The sequence below is a fragment of the Rattus rattus genome, chromosome 16, assembly GCF_011064425.1.
Source record: "Rattus rattus isolate New Zealand chromosome 16, Rrattus_CSIRO_v1, whole genome shotgun sequence".
In the NCBI taxonomy this organism is placed as follows: Eukaryota; Metazoa; Chordata; class Mammalia; order Rodentia; family Muridae; genus Rattus; species Rattus rattus.
In genome coordinates, this window is record NC_046169.1 from 19,724,241 (window position 1) to 19,743,439 (window position 19,199).

At 48.0% G+C, this 19,199-nt stretch overlaps 1 protein-coding gene across 1 annotated transcript in view; it reads left to right on the forward strand.

The window, feature by feature from the left end:
- Positions 1-16,419: 16,419 nt before the first annotated feature.
- The window catches only part of Gtf2i (general transcription factor IIi), a 72,120-nt gene continuing 69,340 nt past the window's right edge, over positions 16,420-19,199 (forward strand). The window contains exon 1 of the mRNA XM_032886275.1: positions 16,420-16,777. The gene's annotated coding sequence lies outside the window, so the exon portion shown is untranslated. The remainder of the gene's footprint in view (positions 16,778-19,199) is intronic.

Below are 19,199 nucleotides of genomic sequence, written 5' to 3' on the forward strand. Positions count from 1 at the left end.
TACCAATATCAATTTCTCTGCTTCTGGGTTATGGATGCTACTTCAAGATTCTGATGTTTTGATTTCTCCACCACGACTTTTTTTTTCCTTTTTCTTTTTTTCGGAGCTGGGGACCGAACCCAGGGCCTTGTGCTTGCTAGGCAAGCGCTCTACCACTGAGCTAAATCCCCAACCCTCCACCATGACTTTTATAGCACTCTCTTTTGTTTGCTTTTGTCTTTCCAGACAGAGTTTTTCTGTGTAGCCCTGGATGTCCTGGAACTCACTAGGTAGACCAGGCTGGCCCCAAACTCATAGATCCACCTGCCTCTGCCTCCTGAGTGCTGGGGTTGAAGGTTTGTGCCACCATCATCCTGCCTAGATTCATATATTTTTATTTTTGTGAACATGTTTTGCCTGCATGTGTGTATGCATACCATCTGCATGCTTGCTGCCTTTGGAGACTAGCAGAAGGCATCAGATCCCCTGGAGCTGGACTTACAGATGTTTGTAAACCACCATGTGGTTTCTGGGAACTGACCCGGGTCCTCTGCAAAAGTAATAAGTACTCTTAACCACTGAGCTGCCTTGCCAGTCTCTTGATAATTACTCTCTTATCGGATTGAGAGGCACCTAGGAGATAAGGAAAGCATACTTCTGGATGTGCACATGAGGATGTTTCCAGAGAGATTAAATCATGAGGCTCTGACCTAACCAATAGTTTATTCCATTGAAGGGCTCGAGGTTTGAATACACTATTGGAGGTGGGGGTACTATGGAAGATTGACCAAGCCAACTCAGTCAACAAGGTCTCAAGCGAGGGAGGGAGGGAGGATTAAAGGAAGAAAAGACAATTAGACAACATTATAACATGACTCCAGCCAGTGCTGAAGCAGGTTTATTTTTTTCTGGTCTGCTTTTGTACCATTCTAGGTACAGGCAAAGAATAGGGTCAGTTCTAGGTCAAAGACAAACTAGTCAGGGGCCAAAGAAAGCATAAACAAAGGACTTAGGATCAAGACACAAAGAGCACATTCCTCAACTGCTTTTAAAAAGATTTTCTAAAAAACTTATTTATTCATGTATATGAGTACGCTGCTGTCCTTGACACACAAGACCAGGACATCGGATCTCATTACAGATGGTTGTGAGCCACCGTGTGGTTGCTGGGAATTGAACTCATGACCTTTGGAAGGGAAGACAGTGCTCTTAACCATTGAGCCATCTCTCCAGCCCACCTGTATTCATCTTGAGTTGTGTCCTAGCCCAATGTCAAACTCTTGTTTGAGACCACTTCATTTTAGCCCAATGTAAACATTCTTGCCAATATCCTTGGAAGCAGCACCAAGAGATTTCCACAGAAGATGAGGCTACTCAGAGGAAGTAGGCCACTGGACCATTTGTTCTTGGGGACTGTTTATTTATTTATATATATTTTAAGAATTTTTTTTTAAGTTTAATTTTATTTCATGTTCATTTTTTCCCCTTTGAGCTGCATGTACATCTGTATGAGGGTGTCAGAACTCTGAAACAGTTCCAGACAGTTGTGAGGTACCGTGTGGGTACTGGGAATTGAACCCGGGTCCTCTGGAAGAGCAGCCAGTGCTCTTAACCGCTGAGCCATCTCTCCAGTTCTGGGGGCATTGTATTTTTCACTGGTCTCTTCCTGTCATTGCTTTCTGTTTCCTGGTGGCCACCAAGTGAGCCCCTCTGCTCCTCCACAGGCCCAGGAGTCAAAGAGCCAGCTGACAGTGGGCCGAACACTCTGAAATGGTAACACAACATAAATCTTCCTCCGATATTCTGCAATGACGACGGATTACTGACTGACACAGCAGCAGTGGGGGCGCATGGACAACAGAAGCCAGGATACCCTCAGGTGCCTCCTCCCACCTTCACAAAACATGGTTGCTTCTTCATGTGTCTGTACTAATCTGTCTGTCTGTCTGTTTCTATCTTTCTCTCTATTGTGCACACGCGGGCATGCACACACACAGACACACAGGAGGCTGGGGATGGACCCAGAGCCTTGCACAAGCAGGGCACACGCTCTTTTGTTGAGCCACAACACCAGCCCCTCCATAGGGGGTTGGGGTGGGGGGCTGTTCAAGACAGGGCTTCTTCGTGTCGCCATGGCTGTCTTGGAACTCACTCTGCAGACCAGGCTGTCCTCGAACTCAGAGATCTGCCTGCCTCTGCTTCCTGAGGGCTAGGATTAAAAGCCCACATGACTATTGCCTGGCAGGTTTACTTACCTTTTTGTTTTATGTGCACATATGTTTCTTTGTCTGCAAGTGTGCATGTATGCTACGTCATGCACGTCTGGTGCCTGCAGATCCAGGAGAGGATGTCAGACGCGGGGAATGGGAGTTACGGACGGCTTTGAGCCTCCGCGCGGGGCCTGGAAACCATCTCTGCTCCTCTGTAGTCCGCACAAGAACTCGAGCCGCCCGCAAGTTTGCCAGTTTACTAAGTGTGGGAGTTGGGGATTTAGCTCAGTGGTAGAGCGCTTGCCTAGCAAGCTCAAGGCCCTGGGTTAGGTCCCCAGCTCCGGAAAAAAAAAAAAAAAAAAAAAAAAAAGAAAGTTAAGTGTGTGTAGCAAGACGCATGTTAAAAACCCGTACTCAGGAGACAGGCGCGGGAAGATCTCTGAATTTGAGGTCAGCCTGGTCTACAGAGTGAGCTCCAGGACATCCAGGGCTACACAGAGAAACCCTGTCTCAAAAAGCTGAAACCAATAACAGCACGCAGAAGGCAGAGACGGGCAGATCTCTTACGAGTTTGAGGCTAGCCTGGACTACATAGCAAGTTCCTGACTAGCCAGGGCTACACAGTGAGTTATACAAGTCAGTTTTTGTCAAGTTGACACAGACGTCTGAGAAGAGGGAAACCCTGTTTCGGAAGTTGGATTTGCCTTTCTTGGCTTGACCTATAGGGAGGCATTTTTCTTAATTAAAAATGATTGATGTGGGAGGGCCCAGTTCCTGTGGGCGGTGCCACCTGTAAGCAGATGGTCTTGGTTAGTATAAGAAAGCAGGCTGGGGTTGGAGAGATGGCTCAGGGGTTAAGAGCACTGACTGCTCTTCCAGAGGTCCTGAGTTCAAATCCCAGCAACCACATGGTGGCTCACAACCATCTGTAATGGGACCTGATGCCCTTTTCTGGTGTGTCTGAAGACAGCAGCAGTGTACTCATGCACACAAAATAAATAATTCTTTTAAAAAAAGAAAGAAAGCAAGCAAGCAGGACTGAAGACCAGGTGTAGTGGTGTACACCTTTAATCCCAGCACTTAGGAGATAGAAGCAGGAAGATCTTTGAGTTTGAGGGCCACAAAGTGAGTTCCAGGACAGCCAGGGCTATGTAGAGAAACCCTGTCTCAGAAAAACAAAAACTGAAAGAGAGGAAGAGAAAAAGAAAAGAAAGGAAAGGAAAAGATCAGAAAACAAAGTAGCCTAAGCAAGCCCTGAACCTCAAGTCAGAGAGCAGGGAAGCCCGTGGACAGGGAGGCCACTGAGCAGGGATGCGGGTGAGCAGAGACGCGGGTGAGCAGGGATGGGTGAGCAGGGAGGCGGGTGAGCAGGGACGCGGTGAGCAGGGATGAGGGTGAGCAGGGATGGGTGAGCAGGGGATGAGCAGGGAGGCCAGTGAGCAGGGGATGAGGTGAGCAGGGATGAGGTGAGCAGGGGATGCCAGGGGGAGCAGGGATGCCGGGAGCAGGGATGCGGGTGAAGCAGGGGAGGGTGAGAGCAGGGAGGGGTGCCGAGGGAGGGACCCCCAGGGATGGTGAGCAGGGATGAGGTGAGCAGGGCCGCCAGTGAGCAGGGGGATGAGGGTGAGCAGGGGTGCCAGTGAGCAGGGGTGCCGAGGAGCAGGGATGCGGAGAAGCAGGGGTGCCGAGGAGCAGGGGTGCCGGTGAGCAGCATTCCTCCATGGATTCAGCTTCAGCTCCCTGACTTCTCTCCATGATGAACTGTGCCCAGAATGTGCAAGCCAAACAAACCCTTTCCTCCCCAATAGCTTTTGGTCATGATCGTTATCACAGCAAAAGAAAACACATTAAGACAGAGACCTTATCAAGAAAAAGAAAAGGCGGCTTGGTTGGGCCTCTCTGAGTGGGTGATGTAATCTTGTTTGGAAATGAGGCTGGAATGACAGGCATCCCGACCTGCATGTCTGCCCCAAACTTCTTGTGTGGTACTGAAGGACCATTGTGAGCCAGGCCAAAGTCCTTGTCTAGACTGACCTGCACCTGCTCCTAGAGCTGGGAGAATTCATGGTGACCATGAATAACAGCCACATCCAGCACGTGACGTTTCTTTCCTCTGTATGCTGAGTGCTGCAACACTTCCCCTGACTACACAGGCTCTTCTATACGTGTGTGCACGTATGTGTGTGGCATATGCATGTGGACACATGTACAGTCTCCCACGTGGGTGCTTGTGGAGGCCAAGCTGTTGACAGATGTGTTCCTTAACCACATATTTACAATTTCTTGTTTGTTTTGTTTTGTTTTTGAGACAGGGTCTTACTAGGTAGCTCTGGCTGGCCTGGAACTTGCTATGTCGATCAGGCTGGTCTCGAACTCACAGAAACTAGCCTGCCTTTGCCTCCTGGGTGCCGGGATTAAAGGTGTGCACCACCATACCCAGCTTCACCTTAAAATTAGTCCCAGCACAAGAGGCAGAGGCAGGAAGATCTGAGTTTGAGGCCAGTTGATCTACACAGTGAGTTCCAGGACAGGCAGGGCTATGAGAAAACCCTGTCTCACTGTCTCAAAAACTCAAAAAAAAAACAAAAAGAAAAAAAAAACCAAAAGATTTAATTTAATTTATGTGTGTGTGTGTGTGTGTGTGTGTGTGTGTGTGTGTGTGTGTGTGTAGGCATACAGGCTATGGCATACTTGTGAGGCCAGAGACAACTTCATGGAGTTAATTCTTCTCTTTCCACCTTTTTTTTTTTTTTTTTTTTTTGGAGCTGGGGACCGAACCCAGGGCCTTGCGTTTGCTAGGCAAGCGCTCTCCCACTGAGCTAAGTCCCCACCCCCCTCTTTCCACCTTTATCTAGGTCCTGGGAATCAATCTCTGTTTGCCAGGGCTTTTGTAGAGGGAGGCTTTACCCATTAAGCCATCCTGCCAGCCCACCACCTTATTATTATTATTATTATTAGTAGTAGTAGTAGTAGTAGTAATAGTAGTAGTAGTTGTTGTTGACTAGCTTTGTAGACCAGGTTGGCCTTGAGTTCAGTGAGAGCCACCTGCCTCTGCCTCGTGCCAGAGAACTCCAGGAATACACACACATACACACACATACACACACACACACACACACACACACACACACACACACATTGCCTTCCGGCCTCCCCTTCTTGTTTAATGGTCAGCTGTAAGGCCTCCCCCCAGCCTTGGCTCACACCAGGAGTGATGCTGTGTGTCTGTAACCCAGCATTTGTGATCCAGACGCTGCCGATGCTGAGTCCCCAGCCAGCCTAGACTGTTTAGCTCTCTCTGTCCACCTTGTGGGTTCCGGCACTAAACTCAAGTCACCAGGCTTGACTGCAAGAGCTCTTTACTCTCTGAGTTATCTGATTGGTCTAGCCTGGACAACTTAAAGAAGACCCTGGAAACAACAAGAACAACAATCAAAAAACAGACTAAAGGGGTTGGGGATTTAGCTCAGCGGTAGAGCGCTTGCCTAGCAAGGCCCTGGGTTCGGTCCCCAGCTCCGAAAAAGAAGAAAAGAAAAGAAAAAAAAAAAAAACATACTAAAATGAACATTTTTCCCTGGGCTGTGTTCTTCTCCTCCTTAGGCCCTCTTTTTTGCCAGTGAGAACGAATGTGTGTGATGTATGTGGGCAGCGTGTGAGCTCTCTGTGTCCTTGTGAATGAGGAGACCAGCAGATTGACTGCTTTTACCATTCGCTACCTTGTTTACTGAGACAGGGTTGTTCACAGAACCTCGATGTACGCTGACAACCAGCAATTCCGAACAAGGCCATACCCAGCTTTTTAAGTGTTTTTTTTTTTTTTTTTTTTAAAGATTATTTTATGCAAGCGCAAGGCCCTGGGTTCAGTCCCCACCTCTGAAAAAAAGAAAAAAAAAAAGATTATTTTATTTATTTCATGTATGTGGATACACCGTCGCTGACTCCAGACACACCAGAAGAGAGCATCGGATCTCATTACAGATGGTTGTGAGCCACCACGTGGTTGCTGGGAATTGAACTCAGGACCTCTGGAAGAACAGTCAGTGCTGAGCCATTTCTCCAGCCCTTTAAGTGGGTTTTTGACCTCAAGACCTCGTGATTGCACAGCAAGAGCTCTTACCCACTCTCTTCTACCCCGCCCCCCACTCCTTCTCCCTTCTCTTTGTCTGGATCTGCAATGCAGCCTTAGCGAGTCTCAAATTCCATCCAGCCTTAGTCTCCTAAGTCCTTAGGTTACAGGCCTCCGAGCCACCACAACTGGTTTATCCACGAAATATGAGTACGGCCCATCTGAAAGGAGGCCAGCTATAGATCAAAGAAGGGACTGTGGCTACCAAATTAATTAATTAATCAGTGAATTAATGAACTCTAAGACAGGGTCATATATCCCGGGCTGACCTTGAGTTGGTTATGTAGCCACAGATGGTCTTGCATTTCTGATCATCCTTCCTCTACATCTTGAGTGCTGGGAATAAAGGTTTCTATCACGGCTTCCTGTTGCAGGGTGCTACAGATGGAATATATAATATGAAGATACAGCCAGCAGAGGCTGAGGGGGTGTGGCTTAGCTGACAGAGTGCTAGCCTAGCATGCATAAAGCCCTGGTTATCTCTGGTGGTCCACACATATAATGCTGGTACTTTAGAATTGGAGCCAGGACGATCAGAAGATCAAAGAGAAAAGAGAAAAAAAAAATGGTCTTCAGGTCCAGGGTGAGTTGATGAACGTCAGCATGGGTTACATGAGACGTGTTTCAAAAATGGAGAGAAAACAAGGGCTGGTAGCTCCCAAGAACAGGCACTTACGGTCAAGACTGACATTGCGAGTTCGATCCCTAGGCTCCCAAAAGTTCTCCTGTGGCTCCGACACACATTCTATGGTGCATATGTGTTTACAGACCAGACCGACATGTACATAAACAAATAAATGTAATTTTGGGCTGGAGAGATGGCTCATTGGTTAAGAGCACTGGCTGCTCTTCCAGAGGACTTGGTTTAATTCATGTTATAGTGACCCCTTACCATACACGTATATCATTGCTACTTCATAACTATAATTTTGCTACTGTCTTGAACCGTAATTTAAGGATCTGATATCTGCGACCCACAGGTTGAGAAGTGCTGGCCCTACTTGGTAAACACGCCTGTCATACAATCTCCTGAAGGCCTGAGTTCAACCCCTCAAATCCATGGTGGGAAAAAGACATGGATGGTGATATCTGTCTATAATCCCAGCACGCCCATGGCAAGATGGACGGCAGAGACAGAAGAACCACCTAGAAGCTTTCAGCAGCTAGCCTAGAGTAAGAAGCTCTCCAAAAGCTCAGTGGTAGACCATAGAGACACCTGGGTTCATACCTCAAAAAAAAAAAAAAAAAAAAAAAAAAAAGCAAAAAAAACAAAGGGCAGAGATGGCTCAGTGGTTAAGAGCACCACTGAACTCTCACAACCATCTGTAATGGAATATGATGTCCTCTTCTGGTGTGTCTGAAGGCAGCTCACTCCATATACAATAAATAAAATCTTTAAAAAAAAAAAAAAAAAAAAAACAAGAGACACCATAGAGACAATACCTCAACAAGGCAGAAGGAGACGACTCCAGAAGTTACCTCTGATCTCCACACAACATATGATGGCATGCCTGCCCCCCCCGCCCCCAGTTATGAGAAACAAAACAAATGAAAGGGCCTCCGCAGTGGCTCAGCAGGTGAAGGTGCTTGCTGCTAAGACTAACAAGCTGAGTTTGAGCCCCAAGACCAGCACGGTGGGAGGAGAAAAACAACACCTCCACATTCAGGCAGTGGCTGACACGAGTGTGCACGCGCGCACGCGCACACACACACACACTCTTGCTCTCACACACAATACACTCATACTTACACATACTCACACAATATACTCTCTCTCTCACACACACATTCTCACACACACACACTCACACACACACATATACACATACACATATACACACATCACATACACATATATAACATACTTTCTCTCACACACCCATATATACACAGCACACATATACACACATACATACATACACACACCATACATATACACATACCACATACATATTCCTATACACACACATACTACACTCACACACATATACACACACTCTCACACATATACTCACACACACACCACATACACATATATTCTCTCTCACACACACATACACACACACATACATACATACATCACACACACACACACAGCCTGCTCGTGTGCTTGATAAATGTAAAAAGAATTTGTTCTAAGGTGTGGGGTCTAGAATGATGGCTCAGTGATTAAAAGTACACACACACATGGCACACACACACACACACACACACACAATTCCCAGCCTGCTCATGGTGACTAAATCTGTAAAAGAATCCGATGTTCTTCTGGTGTATCTGAATGACAGCTCAGTGATTAAAATAAATAAATCTTTAAAAAAAAGTACCTGCTGTTCTTTTGTTTGTTAGCTTTTTTACAGATAGGGTTTCTCTGTGTAGTCCTACCTAACCTGGAATTCACTGTGTAGACCAGGCTGGCCTCAACCTCAGAGATCTGTCTGCCTCTGGATTAAAGGCATGAACCACCACTGCCTGACAGTTTTTGTTGTTGGTTTGGTTTTTGTTTGTTTGTTTGTTTGTTTGCTTGTTTTGTTGTTGTTGTTGGTGGTGGTAGTGGGTTTTTTGTTTGTATTTGTTTTTTGGTCTTCTTTGTTTTAAGATAGGATATCTCCTTGTTCCCAGGAGTCCATCTTTACAGGGGTCAGATTACAAGCACCAAGCTAGGCTAAAAGTCATAAACTGGTGCATTTACCAAATACAGGTCATAATAACTTCGGGTATCAGGGCTACGGCGAGCAGGAAATCTCTGTTAGATTTGATGCTAATCGTCTAGCAATTTTAGCCTTAGGGTTGGTGAAGTTTAAAACTGTGTTAAACTTGGAGATACAACCTGGGACTTTATCTATTAGAATTTAGGTCATATAGGAAAGTTCAGGTAACTGGCTCAAGAGAAAGGACCTAGGTATAGCCCATGATAATTCCGATTGGAGACCTACAGCATTCCGTCTCTACCGCACTGGATAGCCATCTGTGGCATATCTAGTCGGCTGCAAGTCCGTAAGAGATTCGGTTCATGTTGCCCGAGATGATCACCCTTGTTAATAAAGTAGAGAGTGTCCCTGCCTGCCACAAGGGAGATAGATCTCTTCTCCAATGGGGAGGTAAGTCATCCCTCAAGACCAGCAAGATGGCGGCTCAGTGGGTAAAGGTGCTTGCTGCCAAGTCTGAGGATCTGAGTTGTATTTCCCCGGATGGACATGATGGAAGGAGAGAACTGACTTCCACCCACAAATATGTACACAATAAATAAATGCAATTTCAAAACAGAAAGAAAAAAAAAAGTCAACAATATTGAGGTGCACACCTGCAAACAGGTGAGACCTGAAGGCAGGAGGATCAGGAATTCAAGGGCAGTCACAGCTACATTAGGAGCTACATGAGATGGGCAGCCTGGGCTACATGAGACAGCTGCCTTTTGTCTTATTTTGTTTGAGACAAGGTCTCACTATGTGTAGCTCTGGGTAGCCTGGCACTTATATAGACCAGGTTGGCCTTGAACTCACAAAGAGATCCATCAGCTTCTGTTTCCTGAGTGTTGGGCAAAAGGCATTTGCTGCTGGCTGGTTGGTGATGACACAGATTTTAATCCCAGCACTTGGGAGGCAGAGGCAGGAAGATCTCTGTGAGTTCCAGGCCAGCCAGGGCTACACAGAGAATACCTGTCTTGAAACAGCAAACCAACCAACTAACCAAAAACCAAAACTCCCCGAAACCAAATGTGTTGGTCCACCTTATTCATAATCATTAGTAGTGTAGCTGTGATCTAAATTGAACTTCTGCCTCGGGATGTGTCTCTCTGTGTGAGTGGTTGGCTTAGGCCTGAAGAGGTGTCTCAGTTGGTAAGGTGCTTGCTCTCCAAATATGAAGACCTGAGGTTTTTTTCCCCCAGAACCTACACAAAGACAGAACAACAACAACAAAATCCAACCAATCAAACAAACAAAAACTACCTTTAATAAGATTCCCTGGGGTTGGGGATTTAGCTCACTGGTAGAGCTCTTGCCTAGCAAGCACAAGGCCCTGGGTTCGGTCCTCAGCTCCGAAAAAAAAAATTTCCTTGTGAGTTCCTCAGTGTGGGGGAAACAGAGACAGACAGATTCCTTGGGGCTCAATGGCTAGCCAGCCAAGCCAGGCCAGAAAGACCCTTTCTCAAAAAACAAGACTACCTTACATGGTAGGACATGTCTTTTTTGTTTGTTTCTTTTTCTGTGTAGCCCTTGACTACTGTCTGGGAATTCCACGTGTAGACCAGGCTGGCCCGGAGCTTACTATGTAGACCAGGCTGGTCTGGAACTCAGAGATCCACCTGTCTCTGCCTCCTGAGTGCAAGGATTATAGGTGTGGGCCACCGGTATGCCTTGTATCCCAGCACTTGGAAGGCTGAGGTGGGTAGATCTCTGTGAGTTCAAAGCCCATCTAGATGACTAGTGAGTTCCAGGACAGCTAGAACTGCATAGTGAGACTCTGTTTGAAAAAAAAAAAAATCAAGCCAAGCCAAACCAAGCAAAAACAAGGTAGGTAGCATCTGAGGCACAATACTGGAGGTTGATTGTTGCCAGGGGATCTGAAGCCCTCTTTTGATCTCCAAGGGTATCAAAGCACACATGTGATACACATATATACATGCAAACGAAATACTCATGTACATAAGAAAAAGAAAGCTAACGTTTTAAAGGCTTATTTCCTTTCTGATTATGTACGTTTGGGTCTCTACCTGTGGTATGCGCACAGGTGAGTGCAGGTGCCCAAGAAGGCCAGAGGAGGGCATCGGAGACCCTGTGGCTCATGTAAGTAGCCTGGTGAGGGTGCTGGGAGTCAGACTCAGACCTTTGGGAAGGGCTGGATTTGATCTTAATGGCTGAGGGAGGGTTTGAGACTCAGACTTTGTTTTCTTATTTTTCGGGATTTATAAAATGGTGTTTGTTCTTTATTTGATCTTGCAGGTCCCTTTATTTTTTTTTTTTACTTGTGGTGTGAGGGAGAGGGAGAGAGAGAGAGAGAGAGAGAGAGAGAGAGAGAGAGAGAGGAGAGAGACAGACAGAGAAACAGAGAGACAGAGAGAGAGATTGATTGTCTATATGGTGTAAATCAGAGGACAACCTTTAGGAGTTGGAGTTGTCTCCTTCCTTCTACCACGGGGGTTCCATGGCTCAAAGCCATGTTGTCAGGCTTGGCTGTAAGTGGCGTTACCCACAGAGCCATCTTGCCAGCTTTTTCCATGTTTTTTTTTTTTTTTTTTTAATTTATTTATTATAAGTACACTATCACTGTCCTCAGATGCACCAGAAGAGGGCATCAGATCCCATTACAGATGATCATGAGCCACCATGTGGTTGCTGGGATTTGAACTCAGGACCTCTGGAAGAGCAGTCAGTGCTCTTAACCGCTGAGCCATCGCTCCAGCCCTTTTTCCGTGTTTTTAAATCTTGCTCATAAACCAGGTGTGTTGATGCTCTCCTGTAATCCTAGGAGGTGGAGACTCAGGAGTTCAAGGTCATCCTTGGCTAGGTAGGGAGTCGAAGGCTAGCCTGGGCTTCATGTGCCCGTTATCTGTAACTGGACTTTCACTACTTTATAGGTTCTTGTTTCTTCCACCCCTTTTTCTTTTCTTTTTTTTTTCTTTTTTTTTTTTCTTTTTGGTTCTTTTTTTTGAACCCAGGGGCTTGCTATTGCTAGGCAAGCCGTCTACCTCTGAGCTAAATCCCCAACCCCCACCCTTTTTCAATTCCCTTTCAGCCTCAGCCTCCTACCACTAGGTATGAAAGAAAGAAAAGGATAGAAGGGAAAGGAAGGAGATCCTTGAGTAAAGTCAGGGGTCAGAAATGGGGTAACGTCCTGCTAGTTAGGGGCATTGAGCTCCTTGGGGCAAGATTGATCTGGACATCTGATTTCTTATTTCTTCTTCTTTGTGCATGAGTACTTAACAAACTGTGACCAACAGCCACCAGTAACAACCAACCAACCACCGACCGCTAACCACCAACCCCGCCTCTTGGGGCTCTAGCATTTACACACCCTCTGAAACGTTCCCACAATTCCAAATGTCACACGGTCACAGAAGCTATCTGCTGCTGGCAAAATCACGCCCCATCTCCACCCCCAGCAGGACACAAATCATAGTCAGCTGCTAAGAAGCAGTCCCATATCCCCATGACCTGGGATTAAAACGAAAACATATTCCTATAATATTTCTGTTATTTGTAAGGAAATTAAAATTCAAAAATTCTCACTAAGCCCATCTTAACCCAAAAAAGTCCTGCTTGGTTCAGAGTAGCTTGGGGACATTTCCAGGACTTTTCCTGGCCCTGGATATGATTCATTTCTATGTCCAGAGTATCCAGCCTGGGAGTGACATCTGCCCTCAGGTCATACAGTAATTGTCTCCCTTATCAGATCTAGCCTGGAAGTCTTGCCTTTTTTCAGTGGTTACCTTCAAGGAATCCTGCTTTTCCTAGAAAATGGCTTCAAGTTCAAGTGTGCAGATGCCACAACTGGCCAAGGTGGAGTGCAATAAGAACGCTGGCAGTGGCTTTTATTGTTGTATATGCATATGGTAGGCGTGTGTGTGTGTGTGTGTGTGTGTGTGTGTGTGTGTGTGCGCGCCTGCATGTGTTCACCTATTGCACATGGAGGCCAGAGGTAACACCAAGAGTCTTTGATTGTTCGCCACCTTATTTATTGATACTGGCTTTAGCAGTTGAGCCCTGAGCTTGCCAAGTCACCTACCTTGCTCGGGGAATTCTGTTACAGAGACCCACCTGCCTCTCTCTGCCTGCTGAGTCCTGGGATTAAGGGCATGCATTGCCAACAACACAGCCAGAATTAAACCTTTTTTCTTTCTTTCTTCCTTTCTATCTTATTTAATTTATTTATAATTGAGACAGGGTTTTTCTGCGTAGTCCTGGCTGTTCTGGAACAGGCTGGCCTCGAACTCAGAGTTTGGCCTGCCTCTGCCTCCCAAGCACTGGGATTAAAGGGGCCGTGATACCACAGTCTGTCTGAAAGCTTTTTCTTTAAGTGAAAATTTTCCAGTTCATTAGAGAGCCAGGCATGTTGGGTAGACACCTGCAATCGTACATATTAGGGAGTCTAAGGCAGGAGGAGCAAATGTTTAAAGTTTTCCTGGGCTACAAAGTTGAATTTGAGACCAGCCGGGGTGATTTCGTGAGACCCTGCCTCGGAAGAACATGCAAATGATTGGTTTGATTGATTGCTTTGCCTGACATGCTGGAGGCCCCAGGTTCAATCCTTAAAGCTAAAGAATTTTTTTCCTAAGCTCTACAAGCTCAGGAGTCTTCTCTCTATGAAACTGTGATGGAAAATATCTATACTTTCCTTCAGTAAGCAAAGACTACAAGTCGCCATGTTTGCATAATCAAGACGGAAAGAGTTTGAACTTTGAGGGTTAAAGACGTGAACAGAAAACTTGTTTGGGTTGTAGGCAATTTCGACCTGTCAGAGAGCACTGGGCATCTGTGGAGACTGCAGACCTGGCCCTGGGGGTGTGCACTGCTTATCCCAGAGCGCAGAGGTTGGTGAAGCTGGAGGTTAGCTTGGGCTACAGAATAGGACCCATTGCAAAGCCAAAACAGAACGATGACATCTAGCTAACAAGTCCTCTCCTGAGAGGATTAAGACCATCTAAGAGGCAAAAACCATTTAATGCAGTAAGAGATGGTTACTCGGGAACGAGTCTGGACTGGAAAATGCAAGAGTTTACTGCACAGGCGCTGTCTGCTCATGAAGAAGCCGGAGTACATTTCCAGCAGTGGAAAATGTTGGCTGAAGATCAAGGTTGCCATCCGAAGCCAGTCTTTCCCTGGCCTGAAAGTTGGCAGGAGGGCGTGGACAACTGAGTAGTTCGAGTGGCATTCATATAGATGTTATGATATTATATTGTTATGAATGGTTTATCAATGTTATTGCTACCGTTATTGAATATAAGGTCTCGGGCTGGAGAGATGACTCAGTGGTTAAGAGCACTGACTGCTCTTCCAGAGGTCCTGAGTTCAATTCCCAGCAATCACATGGTGGCTGACAACCATCTGTAATGAGATCTGATGCTCTCTTCTGGTGTGTCTGAAGACAGCAACAGTGTACTTATATTCAATAAATAAATAAATAAAATCTTAAAAAAAAAAAGAATATAAGGTCTCATGTAGCCTCTGTCTAGCAGGGGACAATGATGAACTTGACTTCTTGCAAGTTCCCACGGGCTGGGATTACAGATATATGGTACCCTTTATGTTTTATGTAGTACATGAACCATGTATGCATGTATGCATGTATGTATGTATGTATGTATGTATGTATGTATGTAGTGCTGAAGGTAGGGGTCTGTGCATGTTGGCAAACACTCTACCAGCTAAGCTACATCCTGGCCTTGAATATTATTTTAGTATCACTGTATTACTTATTTTTAATCTTCTGTATCTATTTAAAAAACCCTTTGTAATGTTTTCTTTATTTGTTGTTTTGAGACACATGGTCTTATCATCCGACTGACATGAATTCCCTACTCGGACAGTTTGTTTTCCAGCTTGTATCCTAAGCAGGTTTGCAGGTGTGCATCCGGAAGACCCTCCAGAATTTTTGTCCTAAGCATATATAGGAAAAATAGTACGGACTGATTTAATTTCAGGCACGCATCTTAGAACATAGCCCCTGATGCAAAGGATGGGGACTCCTGTTTCGGGTTTATGGAAATTGGTGAAATATTCCAAAGATCAGTGAAATCGGAGTGCAAAGAGAAAGTTGTTCTTTTGACAACTTAATGAATAGCTCTGGACAGAGTCGACAAAGTTGCGTCACAATCGGATTAGGCAAGGAAACGAAGGGTGTAAATATTGTTAGGGGAAAAATCGTAAAAAAAAAAAAAAAAAGTAGGCGGCTTCTGTAATCAGATTGCTTCCCAGGGATCCTTAAAAACTCCGTGGAGTGCAAAGAAATCCAACATGGAGATTCTAGATGAGGCTTTGTGGGTGCGGTTTCATACAAGAAAGTCGACCAGGGAACGCCAATCCTTGAACCCGAATTCAAAGGCAGGGTTTTGGAACTACATCAAAAGAGTGGCTTGCACGGAAAGTTTTCCAGCAAGCGACAAAGAGGCTGGGAGGCTGGAAAAAGCCTTGTGGCCGCCACCTACCGAGAAGCAACGGGTGGGGGGGAGGGCGCCCGAACATTCGGCGGACAGAGGGGGTGGGCAGGAAAAAAAAAGGGAAAAAACAAACACCACAAACTCACTCAATTTAGTGCTTTGCATTAACATCTAAGTTCTTCAGACACCGGCTTTTTTAGCTTTTGCATTAACTTAGATGAACAGTTAGTCGATACTCTCGAAAGTCGTGGATCTTATTAGTTGAGAAAAATAAATACAATGGACGGAGGAGGGGCTTTAAATGTGAACTTTCTTTGTAGTTGTGTTAACAATCAGGATTTCTCCAATTTTCCTTCTAAATGTAGAGGTGTGTAAAGACTCGAGAGAGAAGAAATGGAAATCACGAGTTCCCCGCCCCCTCCCATCCGTTGCCTGTCCCAAGTTTGGGCAAGTCCACTCTGGTTGCTTCTAAAGCCAGCTTTGAAAACATTGAGTTCTTTGTGTCCCGGAGCTGGGGGACTTCCCTCTGCAAACAGGGGACAGGCTATCCCCGGGGCTCCCCTGGCCTTTGCAATGTTCCCAACTTTGCAATTTGCAAGGGATGATGGTTAGCAAAGAGTTATTTAAGTGGAGGCTGTGGCCTGCTGGAGAAGGAAGGTGGAGAGGGCACTAAGTTTTAGGTCTCACCCCACTCCCCTCCCCCATCCGGGCGGCCGTGCAGGCCCCAGGTGCAGCCATGTTCTCGCTCCCACCACCCGCGCGCCTCCATTGACAGTCCAAGCCGGAGAGGGCCGGGCGCCGCGGCGCTTCGGCTCGGCCTAGAGGGGGGCGGTGGGGAGAGAATCTGGGTTCATCCCGCAAGGCTATCTGGGAGTTATAGTTCGGGGTACCCACTCATTGCGTAGGTGAGCGCGGGTTTAGAACTACAATTCCCGGTGGGCGGTGCTGCCTGTGCGCACGCGCAGCGGCACCTTCGAGGAACAAAAAAAAAAAAAAAAAGCAAAAAAAAAAAAAAGGGGGAAAAAAAAAAGGAGGAGGAGGAGGAGGGTGAGAGAGAAGCTGGGAGAGCAGAGAAAAGGGGGCACCGGCGGCCCCCCCCCGCTTCCCTGCACGCGCTCGCCGCCCGCCTGCCGCGGTTACCCCTGGGCTTCGTCCCTCTGTTTCCCCCCGCGTCTGGCGACCCAGCGAGGAGCGAGGCCCCGCCGGGGGCGGCCATGCGGCGGTGACAGGAGCACGGCCGAGACGCACGAGCCCCCCTCGCCCTCTCACCTCCACCCTGTTCACCAGCTCGCCGAGGCCCCTCCGGCCTATACCCGCTTGCTGTCCGCATCTCCCCCTCCCCGACCCTCCCCGGCTGCACTTCGGGTGAGTCCCCGTTGCCTTAGATTGTCCCCTTCCCTGGAGTGTCCCCTCCGTCGTCCCCTCAGCCTCGGGGTGCCATGGCGAACAGGGGCGTCTTTATTCGACACTCTGCCCCGGTCGGGACCGTGTGCACAGACTCGGGTGTGAGAGTTGGGGTCTCGGCGCGCTGCGAGTGGCAAGGGGACAACTTCGGGGTGAGGAAGCGGACGCGCTGTGACCCCCCCAAAGTCCACTCTACTTGGGGGCCTTGGCAGCGGACGCGACGCGGCTTTGGGGGGATGGGGCGGCTGGTGGTGGGGGGAGACGACAGTTGCACGCGCACACCCGTGGTGCGTGGGGGAGGGCTCGCGGCGTTTTGCGCGTGCGTACATTGTATACAGAAGCGTGTACGGTGGTCCCGGGGACCGGGTTGCGGGGGGTGTTTGAGAAGGATGGTCTCGCGCGAGCAGCCCCCGCGCGTGAACGAGCGGACGAGTGAGCGAACCCTGGCGGGGCCGCGCAGCCCTTCTCCCTCGCTCCTGATTGGCTGAGTCGGCTGGCCGGGGGCGCGCGCGCGCGGTGCCACGGCCCCTCCTGAGCCCCGTGGGGTCGCGCTCGGGTTCGGTGTGTGTGCGCGTTTGTGTGTTATGTGTGTGTCTGGGGCTTGCGGAGCTTAGGGCAGCAGGCCGCACGCGATTGGCCGGCGGGCACAATGGGGGCGGGGCATCGGTGCCTGGTAACTGCGGCGGGGGCCCTGGCAGGGGGGCGGGAGCTACCAGGCTCCGAAGCCTGTGCCCGCCCTGGCGGTCCGGCGCTCCGCCCTGCTCCCAGGTGGAGCCCAGCCGTGGGCTTTGTCCGGAGCTGTTGGCTTGCAGGTCCTGTGGGGACAGGACTTTTTTGGGGGTTGGTGGTGGGGGGGGAGGAGATGGAAATAAACACAATGACCGGAAGGAAGACTTTAGCCTTGAGGCTATGAAAATAATCAGTCTGGCTCGGGCAAGCACCCAGACGTCGGAGTTAAGAGAAGGAATGGGAAGAAAAAAGTTTGCTCCTGCACCTCCACTTTCTTTTGTCAAGTTTTGCCTTTTTTGGGGGTGCGGGAAATCTCAGTATGTCTCCCCTGGCGCGCTGGAACTCATTAGGTAGAGCAGGCTGATCTGGAATGCACAGAGCTCTCCCTGCTTCTGCCTCGCAGGTGCTGGGATTAAAGGTCAGTGCAACGAAGTCTGGCCCAAGTTTTGCTTAATTAAAAAAATAAAACATTTAAGTAGGATACTTTGTACCTCAGGTTGGCATGGAACTCGCTTTGTAGTCGAGGCTTGCCTTGGGCTTCTGATCATCCCGGTCTGCATCCTTCTAAGTGCTGGGATCACAGGTCTGGCTCACAAATTTTGCCTTAGTACATTTTCTCCCTGCTCCCCACCTCACAGCTCCTTGTATACATCCTCCTCCCTGCCTTATGGCTTTGTGCTCCTCGGCTGCTGAGAGTGCAGATCTGAGATGGTGCTGGTGGAAGGCCGGCCGATTTGGGAAATAGGAGATGAGGTGCAAGGCTGGGTATCTTTTTGGCTGCTGTGCTGGATGGCTGGCCCAGCCTGCCTGGTTTCTGGGGCAGAGCTAGTTTGTAAATAAGGGGGTACAGGGTAAATAAGGGGGTGTGGGTATGGTACCTATAAGCATCGGGTTTGGGGTGTGGGGTGGTTGGTATTTCCTAGAGCAGGGCTTTTGTTTTTTTTTGAGTTTGTTGCCTCGGGCTCCTTGTTGCCTGCTTCCTTAGAATCTTGCCTCACACACCCTGGAGGCATAGAAAACTTTCTGTCCACAGTCATTTCTGTAAGGCCTTTCTTTTATGTTATGGGGTCACGGGTTGTTTCTGTTTTTACTGTTGAAATCTGGAAACCCCCATCCCCTTCTAATTGCTTGTTAGCCTTGGGTCATCCTTAAGGCAGGGGTATGCTAAAATCCATATCATTTTGGGGGCAACCCAGGGCCTAGTGCATGTTAGATAAGCAGTGTACTACTGAGCAAAGCTCCCAGCTCCCTGAGCACGCTAGGCAGGCACCCCACCATTCAGTGAGCTTCCGCCCTTCACCTCCCTGCCCCCTTTGCTTTTTGAAATAGTTTCACTAAGTTGCCCAGGTTGGCCTCTTTGAACTTGGTAATTCCCCTGTCTCAATTGCTTGAAGAGTTGAGGGATGATGAACCTCTGGGGAGGGAGTTAGGTTGTGCCTTCGTTCCTTCTGTTGAGGTGGTAGACTCTGGGTAGGTCCTTCTCCCGTCTCCAGGCCCTCTGCCAGGTGTCCTCAGTGGAGTGCCATGGCAGCTGTGTTTGAGTGTTTTCAGTGGCAGGTGTGCTCCTTAAACACTTCAGAAAACTCCATTTGTGGACGAGACCAACTCTAGAGAAGTCAGGTATGCACTCTCTGTGGCAGGGACCATGAGGCCT